We start from the raw sequence: 13,413 nt of genomic DNA, 5'->3' as shown, positions 1-13,413 counted from the left end.
AAGTGGCCAGTTTCCTGTGGGCAACAAGATCCGGAACATCCGAAGAAGTGGCCAGTGTATCCAAAATCTCTAGAAATATGGCACAATACTCTTGTTTTGTAAAATCATGAAGTTTGATATGTCGCAAGCTAGGTTTCAGAACTGGTCAGAAAGTGGCCACTTCCCTGGGGCACTAGGTTTCCGAAACATCCAGGGAAGTGGCCAGTATATCCGAAATTTCTGGAAACATGGTTCAATACTCTTGTTTTGCAAAATCATAAAGTTTGATATGTCGCAAGCTAGGTTTTAGAACCGGTCAGTAAATGGCCACTTCCCTGGGGGCACCTGGGTCCGGAACATCCGGAGAAGTGGCCAGTGTATCTGAAATCTCTAGAAACATGGTCCAATACTCTTGTTTTGCAAAATCATGAAGTTTGATATGCCGCAAGCTAGTTTTCGAAGGCAAATAATAGGTTGCACCTCTATCTGATAAGGAGGTTACCCCAGTACTCCCGGCCATAAATCCGGAACAACGGAAAAATCCGGAACCATGATCCCGGTTACATAAACTAGAAGGATTTTGTGATCAACTGTCAAAATTTCATTAACTTTCGTTGAGAAACGGCTGAGAATCAGATTTTTCAAGTTTTGAAATTGGGTGCAAAATGAGGCTCAGATACATAGGTGTTAAAATCACATTTTTCAAAGAAAAATCGCCACAGGTTGCCCCTTAACCCCTAAAAGCATATCGATGAATGATTTCTGTTGGCAATTTTACGAGGAACAAACCCTCTGAAGACCGCAAAGTGATCAAAAGGCATGTGGAAGAAGTTATTGGCTGAAACCCGAAAGGCATGCCAACGCTGTTTAACATGTAAGGAATAACAATACAGGGTGCGGCAGGAAAAAATGCGAAAAGTTCAAGGCACTATTACACGCCAAATATGGGATATATATGACTATTTTTTCATGACAGTGTATCAGTCAATTTCTATATTCTAGCACTGAAAAATAAAAATGAACATATTTGATGTTTAACATGTGATAATGTTAGCCTAATAAGCGGGTATCAATAAACTGCGCGCCCAATGGTCATTAAACAAAATGACTATAACAGTAACAAAATTAGCTTAAATTTGATGAACAACCAGACCACACTGATCCAGAGCCATGTAGTTTCACCTACTAGATGAAATAAGAACATATATTTGATGATACTGTAGAGAAAATTAAACATTTTGTTTTATCAGATACGAAATTTAGCGACCTGTGTACTTTTCTGCGGTTAGAAAACTCTGATAGTCTTCAGCTTCAGGCGCCGCCCTGTCAAGGTTAGTGACCAAAATGGGAAATTTTTTAATTAACTCTTCAGAAAACTAGCCTATTAGAGATCATGGAACGTTGAAGCATAGATTGGTTAACGTCAAATGGACGAAAACGAGGTTTGAAGTTGAAAAACACTTTCGCATTTTTTCTTGCCGCATACTGTGAATAATAAAATCTCATCATTTTACCGATCAGGTAAGGTTTAATAACATTTTCCACAAATGTCGCATCGCTTTGTGGTCTTTGGAAATTCCTCGTTAAGTTATCTACAGAAATCATTCAACGACTTATTTTTAGGGATCAATGGGTGACGTCAAGCGATTTTTCTTTGAAGAAGTAAATTTTCCCCATAGTAAATCGAATGAAAAACTAAGAATGGCGGGCGCTAAAATATAGTTTCTTCGATCGATCTGAAATTTTGCACAGTTGATATGGGACCAAAATGGAACTCAAAAAGTATACAGGAGTTGAAGTTTTTTCCATTTTTTATATTTTCCCATATAAGCCGTGTACCAGGCTAATATATAATAGACCGGTAGATTATTCTAGTCACCGCGATTGATTACACTAGTCGACAAAATTGAAACTTTTTTCACGCACTTTGACCATTTGTTCCATATCTAATGGAATTTGGCCCGCTGATTTCGAATCTGGCTTCAGAATTCCTGTAACACGTACAGTTTTTGAGAAAAATAGGATTTAATTCACAAAATTTCATATGTCATAGAAAATAAAATATTGGTATTTTAATTTTAAATTTTTTATCTGCTCATTATAACTAATATTTACATTCAATAGATTTTGATCCACTGATTCTTAATCTGACCTAAGAATTTCAGCAACACGTAATTTTTTTTGAGAAAAATGGGGTTTAATTCACAAAATTTCATATTTTCATACAAACCGAAATCTTGTCTTTATAATTTTGAATTTTTCATCTGCTCATCATAACCAGTAGTTATACACAATAAACTTTGATCCACTGATTCAGAATCTAACCTAAGAATTTCAATAACACGTAAAATTTTGAGAAAATAAGGATTTATTCACCATATTTCATATTTTCATGGAAAATTAAATATTTCTCTTTATAATTATATTTTATTTCATCTGCTGATCATAATCAATTTTTATTTTCAATAGATTTTGATCCACTGATTCAGAATCTGAACAAAGAATTTCAGTAACTCTTGAAATTTTTGAGAAAATAGGGTTTATTCACAAAATTTCATATTTTCATAGAAAAAAAACTATTGTCTTTATAATTTTCATTTTTTTTATCTGCTCATCTTAAGCAATATTATTATTTATTCGATTTTTATATATTGACTTAGAATCTCACCTAAGACTTTCTGTAACACGTAAAATTGTTGAAAAAAATATAATTTTATTCACAAAAGTTCATATTTTCATAGAAAATAAACTAGTGTCATTACAATTTTTTTATCTGTTAATCATAACCAATACTTAGGGTATATGTACCATTCCTTGGCCTAATTTGCAAGCCGCCTTGACAATTATGACCATAACTCATGAATTAATAGCACTAGAAATAATATGTTGACCCTATAACACACTCTAGGCAATGCATGTTTCACCATTTGGAAGTAAACTAACGTAAATATTCAAGAATTTACTTGATGAAGTTGGAAAGATTCGATGCGATGGTATGCAACGTTGGTCTATGGTACAAAAATCGGTCTATTAGTGGATACAACGTTGGCCTATTGCTTTCCATACACTAGAACCACTAATATCTCATTTTTTCAATATTTCTGCTGAAGTATTATCTCTGTTTGTTCACCAATCTTACTTTTAAATTACATTTTCGGAGCCAAATTTTCAAAAAACTCTAAATAAACCATTTAAACTAAAGTTCTTTCTTAATTTAGTTACGAAAACAACGCAACCCTATTATTATGTTATATTTTTACAGTCATCGCACACAAAATCATTCTTCCTGTTCGTTTTTTCTGATTCTTACGCAAGAAATGTTGTTGACGTCTTTTTATCGGTGTTTTTGACGTCACTTTACTGATGGGCCAAGATTTGGGTACATAGTGACAAAAATGTCCTCAATATTCGGCCCACATTCAATTTGTAAAATAGTTATTATTCGTTGAAAACAAATACATAAATTCAAAATAGCGTCTTTGACCGTCGCATCAAATGTTCAGTTACTGAAAAGTCAATTCGAAATGTTCCAGAATCATGCCATTTATGATCATGTGTATAGACTACCCACTAAGCCGAAGAATCATGGCGTCTACATAAGCTAAACAAAGTGACATTCTCTATCAATTTTAATGCTCCAAAGTGCTAAAATTGAAACGAAATGTTACAGTTGTTTGGCGCAAAGCTTTTCCGATCTCCAGTTATGCGTGTTCGTTTTAGTTTTTGGTTTACGTTGAGATAGGCCGAACGAGGGGACTAAGCATCCCGATACCCTATATTCAATTGATTTTGATCCACTGATTCAAAATCTAACTGGAGAATTTCAGTAACACGTAACTTTTTTGAGAAAATTGGGGCTTTACACAGAATTTCATATTTTAATAGAAAATAAACTATTGTCTTTATTACTTTCATTTTTTCATCTGCTCTTCTTAACCAATATTTATATTTATTAGATTTTTATATACTGACTTGGAATTCGACCTAAGAATTTCTGTAACACGTAGAGCTTTTGTGAAGAATATGGTTTATTTTAAAAAAAATCATAATTTTGAATTTTTCATCTGCTCGTCATAACCAATAGTTATATTCAATAGATTTTGATCCACTGTTTCAGAATTCACACATAAGAAGTAACACACAGTTTTGTCACAATAGATCAAAACAATGGTCGCAGTGATGCTAATACCCAACACGGAATAAAAAAAAAACACATATGTAAAATTTTTGAGAAAATAGTGTTTTATGCATCATATTTCATATTTTCATGGAAAATAAAATATGGTCTTTATAATTTTATTTTATTTTATCTGCTGATCATAACCAATATTTATTTTCAATAGATTTTGTTCCACTGATTCAGAATCTGAATAAAGAATTTCAGTAACACGTGATTTTTTGAGAAAATAGGGTTTTATTCACCATATTTCAAAAAACTATTGTCATCATAATTTTATTTATTGCATCTGCCAATCATAACCAATATTTTAATTCATTTTAATCCACTGATTCAAAATCTAACCTAAGCATTTCAGTAACTAAAAATTTTACGTGTTACTGAAATTCTTAGGTCAGATTCTATATCAGTGGATCAAAATTTATTGAATATAACTATTGGTTATGATGAGCAGATGAAAAATTCAAAATTATTAAGATAATATTTTATTTTCTATAAAAATATGAAATTTTGTGAATAAAACCCTATTTTTCTTTGAAGTTTATGTGTTGCACAAATTCTTATGTCAGATTACGAATCAGTGACTCAAAACCCATTAAATATAAATATTGTTCATGATGAGCAGATAATAAAAAATAAAATTATAAAGACAATATTTCATTTTTTATGAAAATGTGAAAATTTGTGAATTATACCCAATTTTTCTCAAAAAAATACGTTTTACTCAAATTCTTATGTCAGATTACGAATCAATGGATCAAAATCCATTAAAAGTAATTATTGTTTATGATGAGTCGGAAAAAATTTAAATTATAAAGACAATATTTCATTTTTTTAAGATAAATGAAATTTTGTGAATAAAACCTTATTTCGCTCAAAAACTGTATGGGTTTCAGAATTCTGAAGTCAGATTCCGAATCAATATACAAGAATCTATTGAATATGAATATTGGTTAAGATGAGCAGATAAAAAAATAAAACTATAAAGACAATATTTTATTTTCTATGGAAATATAAAATATTGTGAATGAAAATCCCTTTTTCTCAAAAATTTTACGTGTTACAGTAATTCTTAGGTCAAATTACGAATTAGTGGATCAAAATCTATTTATTAAAAAATATTGGTTAAGATGAGTAGTTAAAAATTTCAAATTTAAAAAGACAATAATTTTATTTTCTCTGAAAATATAAAACTTTGTGAATAAAACCCCATTTTTCTCAAAAACTGTACGTGTTACTGAAATTCTAAGGTCAGATTCTAAATCAGTGCATCAAAATCTATCGAATATAAATATTGGTTGAAATGAGCAGATAAAATAAATAAAAATTGTCTTTATAGTTTATTTTTTTATGAAAATATGAAATTTTGTGAAAAAAAAACCTATTTTTCTCAAAAACTGTACGTGTTACAGCAATTCCGAAGTCAGATTCGGAATCAGCGGGCCAAAATCCATCAGAAATGGAACAAGTGGTCAAAGTGCGTGATCCACTGTTGACCAGTGTTATGCAATGTTACTCAGTATAGCAGGTATGGCGACTGTTACGAGTATAGATCTGAAGTTCTGAACTCCAAGATAGTTGGCTGACCTGGAATATCCCTATAGTGTCTCTAGATGACATTAGAGATTTCAAGAGCTTCACGAATCTTAGCAGATTATGCAATGCTATCATTTATGGCGGAAACACATAAAGATATTCTTGAAGATTTGAAGGACTTTATTATCGGATAGTTTGGACGACCCTGAATGTCCCAAAGGTTTATAATAATAGGGGTACGCACTAAACATATTAAATTTCTGCGTAATAAGCCATCATTTTCTGCTTATTTGAAATGTTTCATGATTTTGCGAATGACAGAAGTGAACCCCCTAATATCAAGTAGACCTCATATTAGTCCAGTAACCGTGGTTGATTATACAACGTTACTCAGTGTAACAGATGCGACTACTGTTAGAAGTGTAGTTTCGAACTACAAGGCTGATCTGGAATATCCCTATAGTGTCCATAAATGACATTGTAGATTTAAAGAGCTTCACGGATTCCAGCAGATTATGGAATGCTGTCTCTTTGTCTGTCTGTCTGTCTGTCTGTCTGTCTGTCTGCCGCTTCTCATAGCGTTCGAACGTGCTTTGATTTCCTCTAGTGCTACGTATTGGATAAAATGAGTGGTGTTCGTAAAAACACTCTTGTGGTCGATTTTAGTGTTCTGCCTTCGCGTCCAGGAGTTGGGAAGGTTCCCCAGTTTCTGGAACACGAAATTAAACTGTTTCAATCGGATGTCAAGAGTGTCCAATCCCACAACGCCCGAAAATGTGTGTTTGTCGAAATGGTGGACTGTGTCACTGCGCAGCGCTATGCGAACGCGCCTATGAAATGAGTTTTTTCATGCAAAGGCAAGCAGCCTACGTTCTTGATTTTCTTTATCCAAAGACAGGCTTTTCTATCTACGAAATGTCTTCTTCTGTCTCCCCTTTATATAAGGAGCGCCTAAAGTGTAGGCATCATTCCTAATTTGACCACGCTCGAGTGAAAACATCCCCTTTAGTGGAAGTGGAGTGCAGGAAGAAGAATTACCAGTCAACAAGGGCCAGTCAGTGTGGTGGTATACCGATGTGGATTGGAAGTGTGGAGTGAAGTAACGCGCGACACCGTGCAAAATATTCAACCGGCCCGGTGCGCGGCATCGAGAATTAATAGGCACGCGCGGAGGCTGTAGCACACGGGTGGTTAAGGCATGGCTACAATGATGGAACTCCAGTCATGGCTATTTAAGATTCTTCACGCTGTGGCAGTGATGTTACTGTTTATTTTGTAAGTAAAAGACCCATAAAAGGGCTTGTTCACAAATGTCATAACGCTGGAGGGGGTGGATGGGTGTTATCCTCGGTGTTACAGCTCGAACAAAGCAATTTTCGCCCCATACAAACAGTCTTACAAAGAGGGGTGGGTGGGTGTAAAAAAAGGTAAATTTTGGTGTTGTGAATAATCCCTAATGTCGTAAATGTGATAATTTGTTTGGGCTTTTGACATAACAGGCAGTTCTCCGTGCTGATTGACCATATGTATCAGCCAGGTTATATATTTCGTATCGCGTGGAGTTCGGTTGGCAAAATTCCACGTTCGAATTTGCCCATTAAGATATGACAAAGCCACACCTCAAATTTTCAAGAGCACAAAACTAGAGAACCGAATGACGACCAATTGATCAACTTTTCAGCACAAACGGACATTCAGCTCTTCAGAGTTGTGCCCTTGAAAATTTGAAGTGTGGCTTCGTCATATCTTCACCTTAAATTTTATTACTTACGGATTCTAGATAGGAGAGGGGTGGCAAGAATTTGACTCTTTCTATTCCTTCTACTTCACTTTCGTATGCAAATCATTCGGTGAATGTGCTCTACGTCCTGTGTGGTGCGAGTCTTGTTGTGAGGACGAGGGGAAGAAGGAAGAAAGATAACGCTCGGAACGTTGTGATGTCCGGGGATAGTTGTTATTACTTCAGTGAAGATAAAAAAATGTGCTTGTTCGATCTCGCCCCATTTTCGGCGTCATATCTAGCTTATTGGTTCCAACCCAAGCGTGTGCAGTGCAGTGATCGTGTCTTTCATTGTTCTGTTCATCACCTCCTCCTCTTCTTGGCGTAACGTCCTCACTGGGACAAAGCCTGCTTCTCAGCTTAGTGTTCAATGAGCACTTCCACAGTTTTTAACTGAGAGCTTCCTCTGCCAATGACCATTTTGCATGTGTATATCGTGTGGCAGGCACGAAGATACTCTATGCCCAAGGAAGTCAAGGAAATTTCCTTTACGAAAAGATCCTGGATGTTCATCACCATAAACCCAATTATCACTATCCAGTGTGCAGCTTCTCTGCTTTGGCGCCAATCCACAAGCGCGCCAAACTAAAGAAAGTAGCACGCGCGGGGAATCAAATAATAAATTTTATACTCTTTGTCTATATGTAATGTGCGCCTATAAAAGGTGCACCCGAACCCAATGTAATTAGGACTAGTTAAGTGAAGATCACTCCCGAGCAGGCGTGTACCTCTCGGGGGGCAAATAAATATCCAAAGTTTTAAACTGAGATGTTTTCGTCGTCGCCTGGATCCCTCCTCTCATCTTCCACACAACGTTGGGTCCGAACCCGGACGAAACAGTGCTGAATAATTATTTCATTCTTGATCTGTTATCGGGGACTAATCGTGCTAATGATGGCTTGAGGCTGTCTAGAATATTTTATTTTCTTGTTGAGCTGTATATCAATGTGCTTAAATAAATAATTGCTGTCTGCTCTGCATGTGTCTTATTGGTGCAGGCTAATCGAATCGGAAATTCGGCGGCGTGAGCTCTAGAAGATTGTATGCTCTGGTAACGATGACTCTGGCTACGGTTTCCGCTTCTGTTTGTAGGTATCATTCCGCCCGCGCTTCGTTCTTCTCCACCAAAATCGCTCTCCACTCCTCATCGAGCCACTCGTTCCGTCGACTTCGTTTCACTTACCCGCTCACGGCTGCTTCGTCGATGCGATGCACTGCTCCTATGACTGTTTATGCCAGCATTCTTCTAGAGGGGGCCATCGCACATCGAGCTCACCCTCGTCTAGCGACGCACGTTGCTTCGAGATACTGCGCGAATGTCGAGACAACTTCCGGTTGCTTCAGCCGCACACGAGGTCGCCCTCCCGGCAAAAAGCCGCACCGAGACGGAGCGGTGTGCGGTGCTAACTTCTTCTTCTTCTTCACTGGAACTGTCAGCGACAGTTCATTCAAGGGCAGAGTGGCTCGATGTGGATTTACCCATAGGGTACTGCAGGCACCTGATCTAACCTCACTTTGTCTGACAGTTCAGCGAGCTTATTTACAAGGTGTTAGAAATTTTACCGAGCGGCGAAAATTGAATTTACGTTTTCCGTCCCGAATCCATTATGATACGGAAATATCGATCATTTTCATCTCTACTAGTACAAAACCAATCGTCTAATTACCTTTTACAGAAATTGTATCGAAAAACAGTTTTGCCGGATCTCCGCCAGAGACTAAGTCCATGTAAACAAGCTCGCTGAATTGTCAGTGCACGGCTTCGTGACGTCATCTTGCAGTATCCTATAGGTGCGGCGATAGGAAACTAGTCGGCTCTTCCATTCCTGTGGCGTTCTAATGGGAGTGACGTCATGTTTACAAATATGGAACGTGACGTCACTCCCATAAGAACTCCGTAGGAATGAAAGAGTGGACTAGTTTCGTTTCGCCGCACCTTAGGTGATCCACATCGGGCAAGACTATGAGCCATTTTACGAAGTGGCAATAACGTTGATGATGATATTGATGTTCACGGGTTATTGGACGCTACCTTCTGTCAAAATTCATTCATAAAATTGGGTCGTAAAATGGACTATAATGCCCTGTGCTGACGACGAACAGGGTGAAGGAAATCTGTTATTTAGGGGCTGTCCATTAATTACGTAAGGGAATTTAAGCGATTTTTTGACACCCCCTCCCCCCCTGGTAAGATTTTTTGTATGAAAACCCAAAAATTTTTGTATGGCGCGTAAGATTTCTCAAACCCCCCCTCCCCCTATGAACCCTTACGTAATTAATGGACAGCCCCTTATGACTCTCTCGTCGTACAACATCGCATCCATCAACATCGGCTCGGCACACGACCAAGGACCCCACGAAACTGAATGCTTTACGAAGCTTCGTTACCAGCCAATAATGCCTCGATATTGTGTGTCTGTGTACAAGAAGTGGAAAAAGGGGAAAACGATCAGTTTGTTCTCCTTGCCTGGTTTCGTCGTATACATCAATACATAAATGAAGGAGAACGTGCCTCTGGAGCTGACCTACTGATACATCAATGTCATCACGAGAGGGGGAACAGCAGTTTCGGTGAAAGAAACGAGAAGAGCCTGGATAGCCGACTGCTTGTTGTTCGTTAATGAGAATTCTCTCCGATATTCTGATGCGCCCGTCAATTCCGCGCTCCAGACAGGGCAGAAGGCAGTAGCAAGCAGCAACAGTTTTTCCCACCTACGGTGACGACCGCGCGTGATAGTAGAAGCCCACAAATCGTTTCGAGAGCGCGCACGCGCGCCAGAAATGTGCTGTATGAACCTAAGCGTCGACCGAATCAACCCGCCGGTGTCGTGAGTCAGCAGCGTCCCCCAACGCGCCGCAAACCACCGATAAGCCGTAGCGTCCCAGACGCGCGCCCCGACGACAGCGTCCGCAGCAAAAATATCGTCCATCCCTTTTCGGGCATTTCCGACTCCCTTTCTCCCCTCTGTCCCGCTTTTTCGTATATTCAATAAATGGAGTATCAACCCCCCCTCCCCGCATAACGATGGTCGTCATATTTGAATGACCCCTAACATGGATAGCGTAGACAACAACAACCATGCGCCTCCATGTGTGCCTCAATCTCGTTGAAATTACTTGGCTGGTAATAAAATCATCAAAAAACCTCAATTGCAAGCACGAAAACCCGAAAGTTGACAATTTTCATGGGGTAATCAAAAGATTTTTCGTGGGTTTGGCGGTCTAGCTTCTAGAAGAATGTTTATCTCGACACCATTCTCCTCTAGTAATGATCAAGTCCCATTCAGGAATGATTTCATGAGTTGGGCCATTTTATCCCATCTTGGAATTTTGGGCTTTGTTCCCATACGCTCCCTCCGGTTCAACGCAGCGAGCAGTACGAGATTGTATTGGTTTCATTTCAATCACACCAGCTTTCGTTCCCTCTCACCATTCCACCGACCGAGCGAACTCCCTTGGATTTAATGTTTGAAACACCAACAATTTCATGGTGCGGAATTGGTCGCCTGTTGTTTTGTTTGGCGACGCGGCGACGATCGGATGATGGGTGAAAATGAAATAACCCATTATTATTACGTGTTGCTCGGACACGGGCTACGAAGCAAGAGATGGGGTGGGTCTTTTTCACTACCGTGATACAGAATCTCTATTCGTAGGGTAGCGTCACTTCTGCATAATTTGATTGTTTATACTTCCTTACAAAATAGTGTAAGCTGATCGTTTTTCTTATTTTCTCTATTTTCAGATTCCTCGCCGTGGTGTGTATTTGCTGCTACATTTTCCCTGTAATTATTTTCATCATTGTACTACAGTGCATAATTGATTGGATAAACGTCAATTTGCAAGCAAAGCGGCTAATTTTGAGATTCTGTAGATATGTACTGTATATAGTAGCTTAGACCATAGGTTCCCAAACTTTCAGGTGCGCCACCCCCTTTGGCCAGCAGACGTACTTTTCGCGACCCCCATAAAAATTCTCTCATATATTGTCTGTTACTGAAAAATATTACAGTAAAACCTCCATGAGTCGATATTGAAGGGACCATCGACTCAAGGAAATATCGAGTAGTGGAACAAAAATCCTTTGGGAAGATTTTTGAGGGGACCATCATAGTACCCCAGAAATTATTTTTCAGTATGGAAAAATTTACCTCCATGAGTCGATATCGAGTCAAGGAACATCGACTCATGGAGGTTCGACTGTAGAATGTCCCTCGCGACCCCCTGGATAAAGGCCGGCGACCCCCCTAGGGGTCGCGACCCACAGTTCGGGAAACCATGGCTGAGACGAAGTAGGTTCAAATTTATGGAAAGGAACTGCCAATAGGGTAAGAAATCAAGCTTTGAACTAGTCAAATTGTAATCTTAATTTGAACCAATTCAAAATTCATTAAAACGACGTACTATTCAGGCAAATATTGTCCCGAAAAAGATGTTAAACAGCTTTCCGTAATATAACCTGATAACATGGGCTTTAAAAGCATTGAAAAAAGCGTTTTTGTCATGGAAAACAGGCAATTGAAAAATCACTGTGATTTCACCCATTTCCCCCAAGAGAAAGCACATTTTCGGTGCACTCGTACAGCTCATGCATTGTTTCACACGCAATATGTAAACAAGTCAAATGAAAGCTTATTTATCGTAGAATCGTCCAACCGAATAATATTCCGCATTATTTGTCATAAAATTATCAAATTTAAGTGATTTTTACTTGGAGAATGTTATCTTAAGTTGAACCATTTGTAATCTAAATTTGAACTAGTAAACGGGGTGAGCTTCTAGTGTTGGCCTGTAGATTGCGCTAGTGGTTGCTTTGTTTACTCTTGGGGGATGAAAAAATCCAAATTTAGTTTCCAAATTCCCAAAGAATTTCGAACATTCTGAGTTGAGATTCCACTGCCTAATGAAAAATAGGTATGAGAATTAGCAGATTCATGTGATTTTTCATTGTTTAGCATGGAGTTGGCTGTTTTGTGAGTTGCTCGAGCTGCTGCCGCCAGTAGTTCAAATTAAGATTAAAATTGGTTCAAATTATGATTACGATGGTTCAAATTAAGATTAAAATCATTGTTGATGAAAAATCAAATATTTCAATGAAATTCGGTGCAAATACAGACTTTTTACCATTTAACAGAAAGCTTATACCCGTGGCTTTCATGTACATTCGATTTTGCCGTAGTAAATGTGAGATATAAGATGTACTGAATAAAGCTGTGATAAAGAGAATGATCACAGCAGGCGATATAGCGCATTTGAATGTGATGCGAACTGTCAAGCAGACAATGTTAGCATCCCCGCTTGCGCAGCAACAACTTCAGGCGTCACCCAACCGCGTTCACTCTTGCCACTTGCGAACCAACGTCAGCCTGGGTAAGTTGTGTATGCTGCACGTGAGGGGTGATTCCTTCCCAGAGAAATCCCAAACTCCACAGTAAATTATTTCCATGTGGGAGAAAAAATCACTTAAAATTTGCACTGCTTCAGAAAGCCGCAATTTGGTTCAAATTTTGATTACCTACCCTATGCCGAATTTACAAACCAAATAAACATATGCTAAAGCGGTAGGACCACAGTACCATGTAAATCGAAGGGGGAATGCAAAATTCTGCATATTTGTATGCTTTTTGGCAAAAGTTTGAACTGGATTTGTCAAAGCAAACCGTAGTTATCGGCGTTTGTGCCAATTGCCCTAATAAAAATGTATTATACACTGCTGATAGGGTGAATGATTGTAGTATTCCCTGTATCATGAAGATGATAGCCCGTAAGGGTTGTTATGCACGTTGTATCATATTTTTTTTTATTAGGGTGGGCACTACTTGGCTTTCAGTGGTGTGATCGGTGTGATCTATTGGGAAGAAAGAGTACATAGAACAAAAAGCGAAACACTGAAATATGATGTGTTATAGTCAAAAGGCCAAAGAAGAAGCCAAAGTAGATC

The 13,413-nt window shown here is 38.2% G+C and overlaps 1 long non-coding RNA gene across 1 annotated transcript in view; it reads left to right on the top strand.

The window, feature by feature from the left end:
• Positions 1-13,413, top strand: part of LOC115267949 (uncharacterized) — a 407,801-nt gene that overhangs the window by 258,089 nt on the left and 136,299 nt on the right. The window contains exon 3 of the long non-coding RNA XR_009998692.1: positions 11,218-11,230. This is a non-coding gene — a long non-coding RNA (uncharacterized LOC115267949). The remainder of the gene's footprint in view (positions 1-11,217; positions 11,231-13,413) is intronic.

The sequence above is a fragment of the Aedes albopictus genome, chromosome 3 (genome assembly GCF_035046485.1).
Source record: "Aedes albopictus strain Foshan chromosome 3, AalbF5, whole genome shotgun sequence".
NCBI classification, from domain to species: Eukaryota; Metazoa; Arthropoda; class Insecta; order Diptera; family Culicidae; genus Aedes; species Aedes albopictus.
Note: the sequence above shows the minus strand (reverse complement) of the source record. Positions and strands in the feature narration are given on the sequence as shown.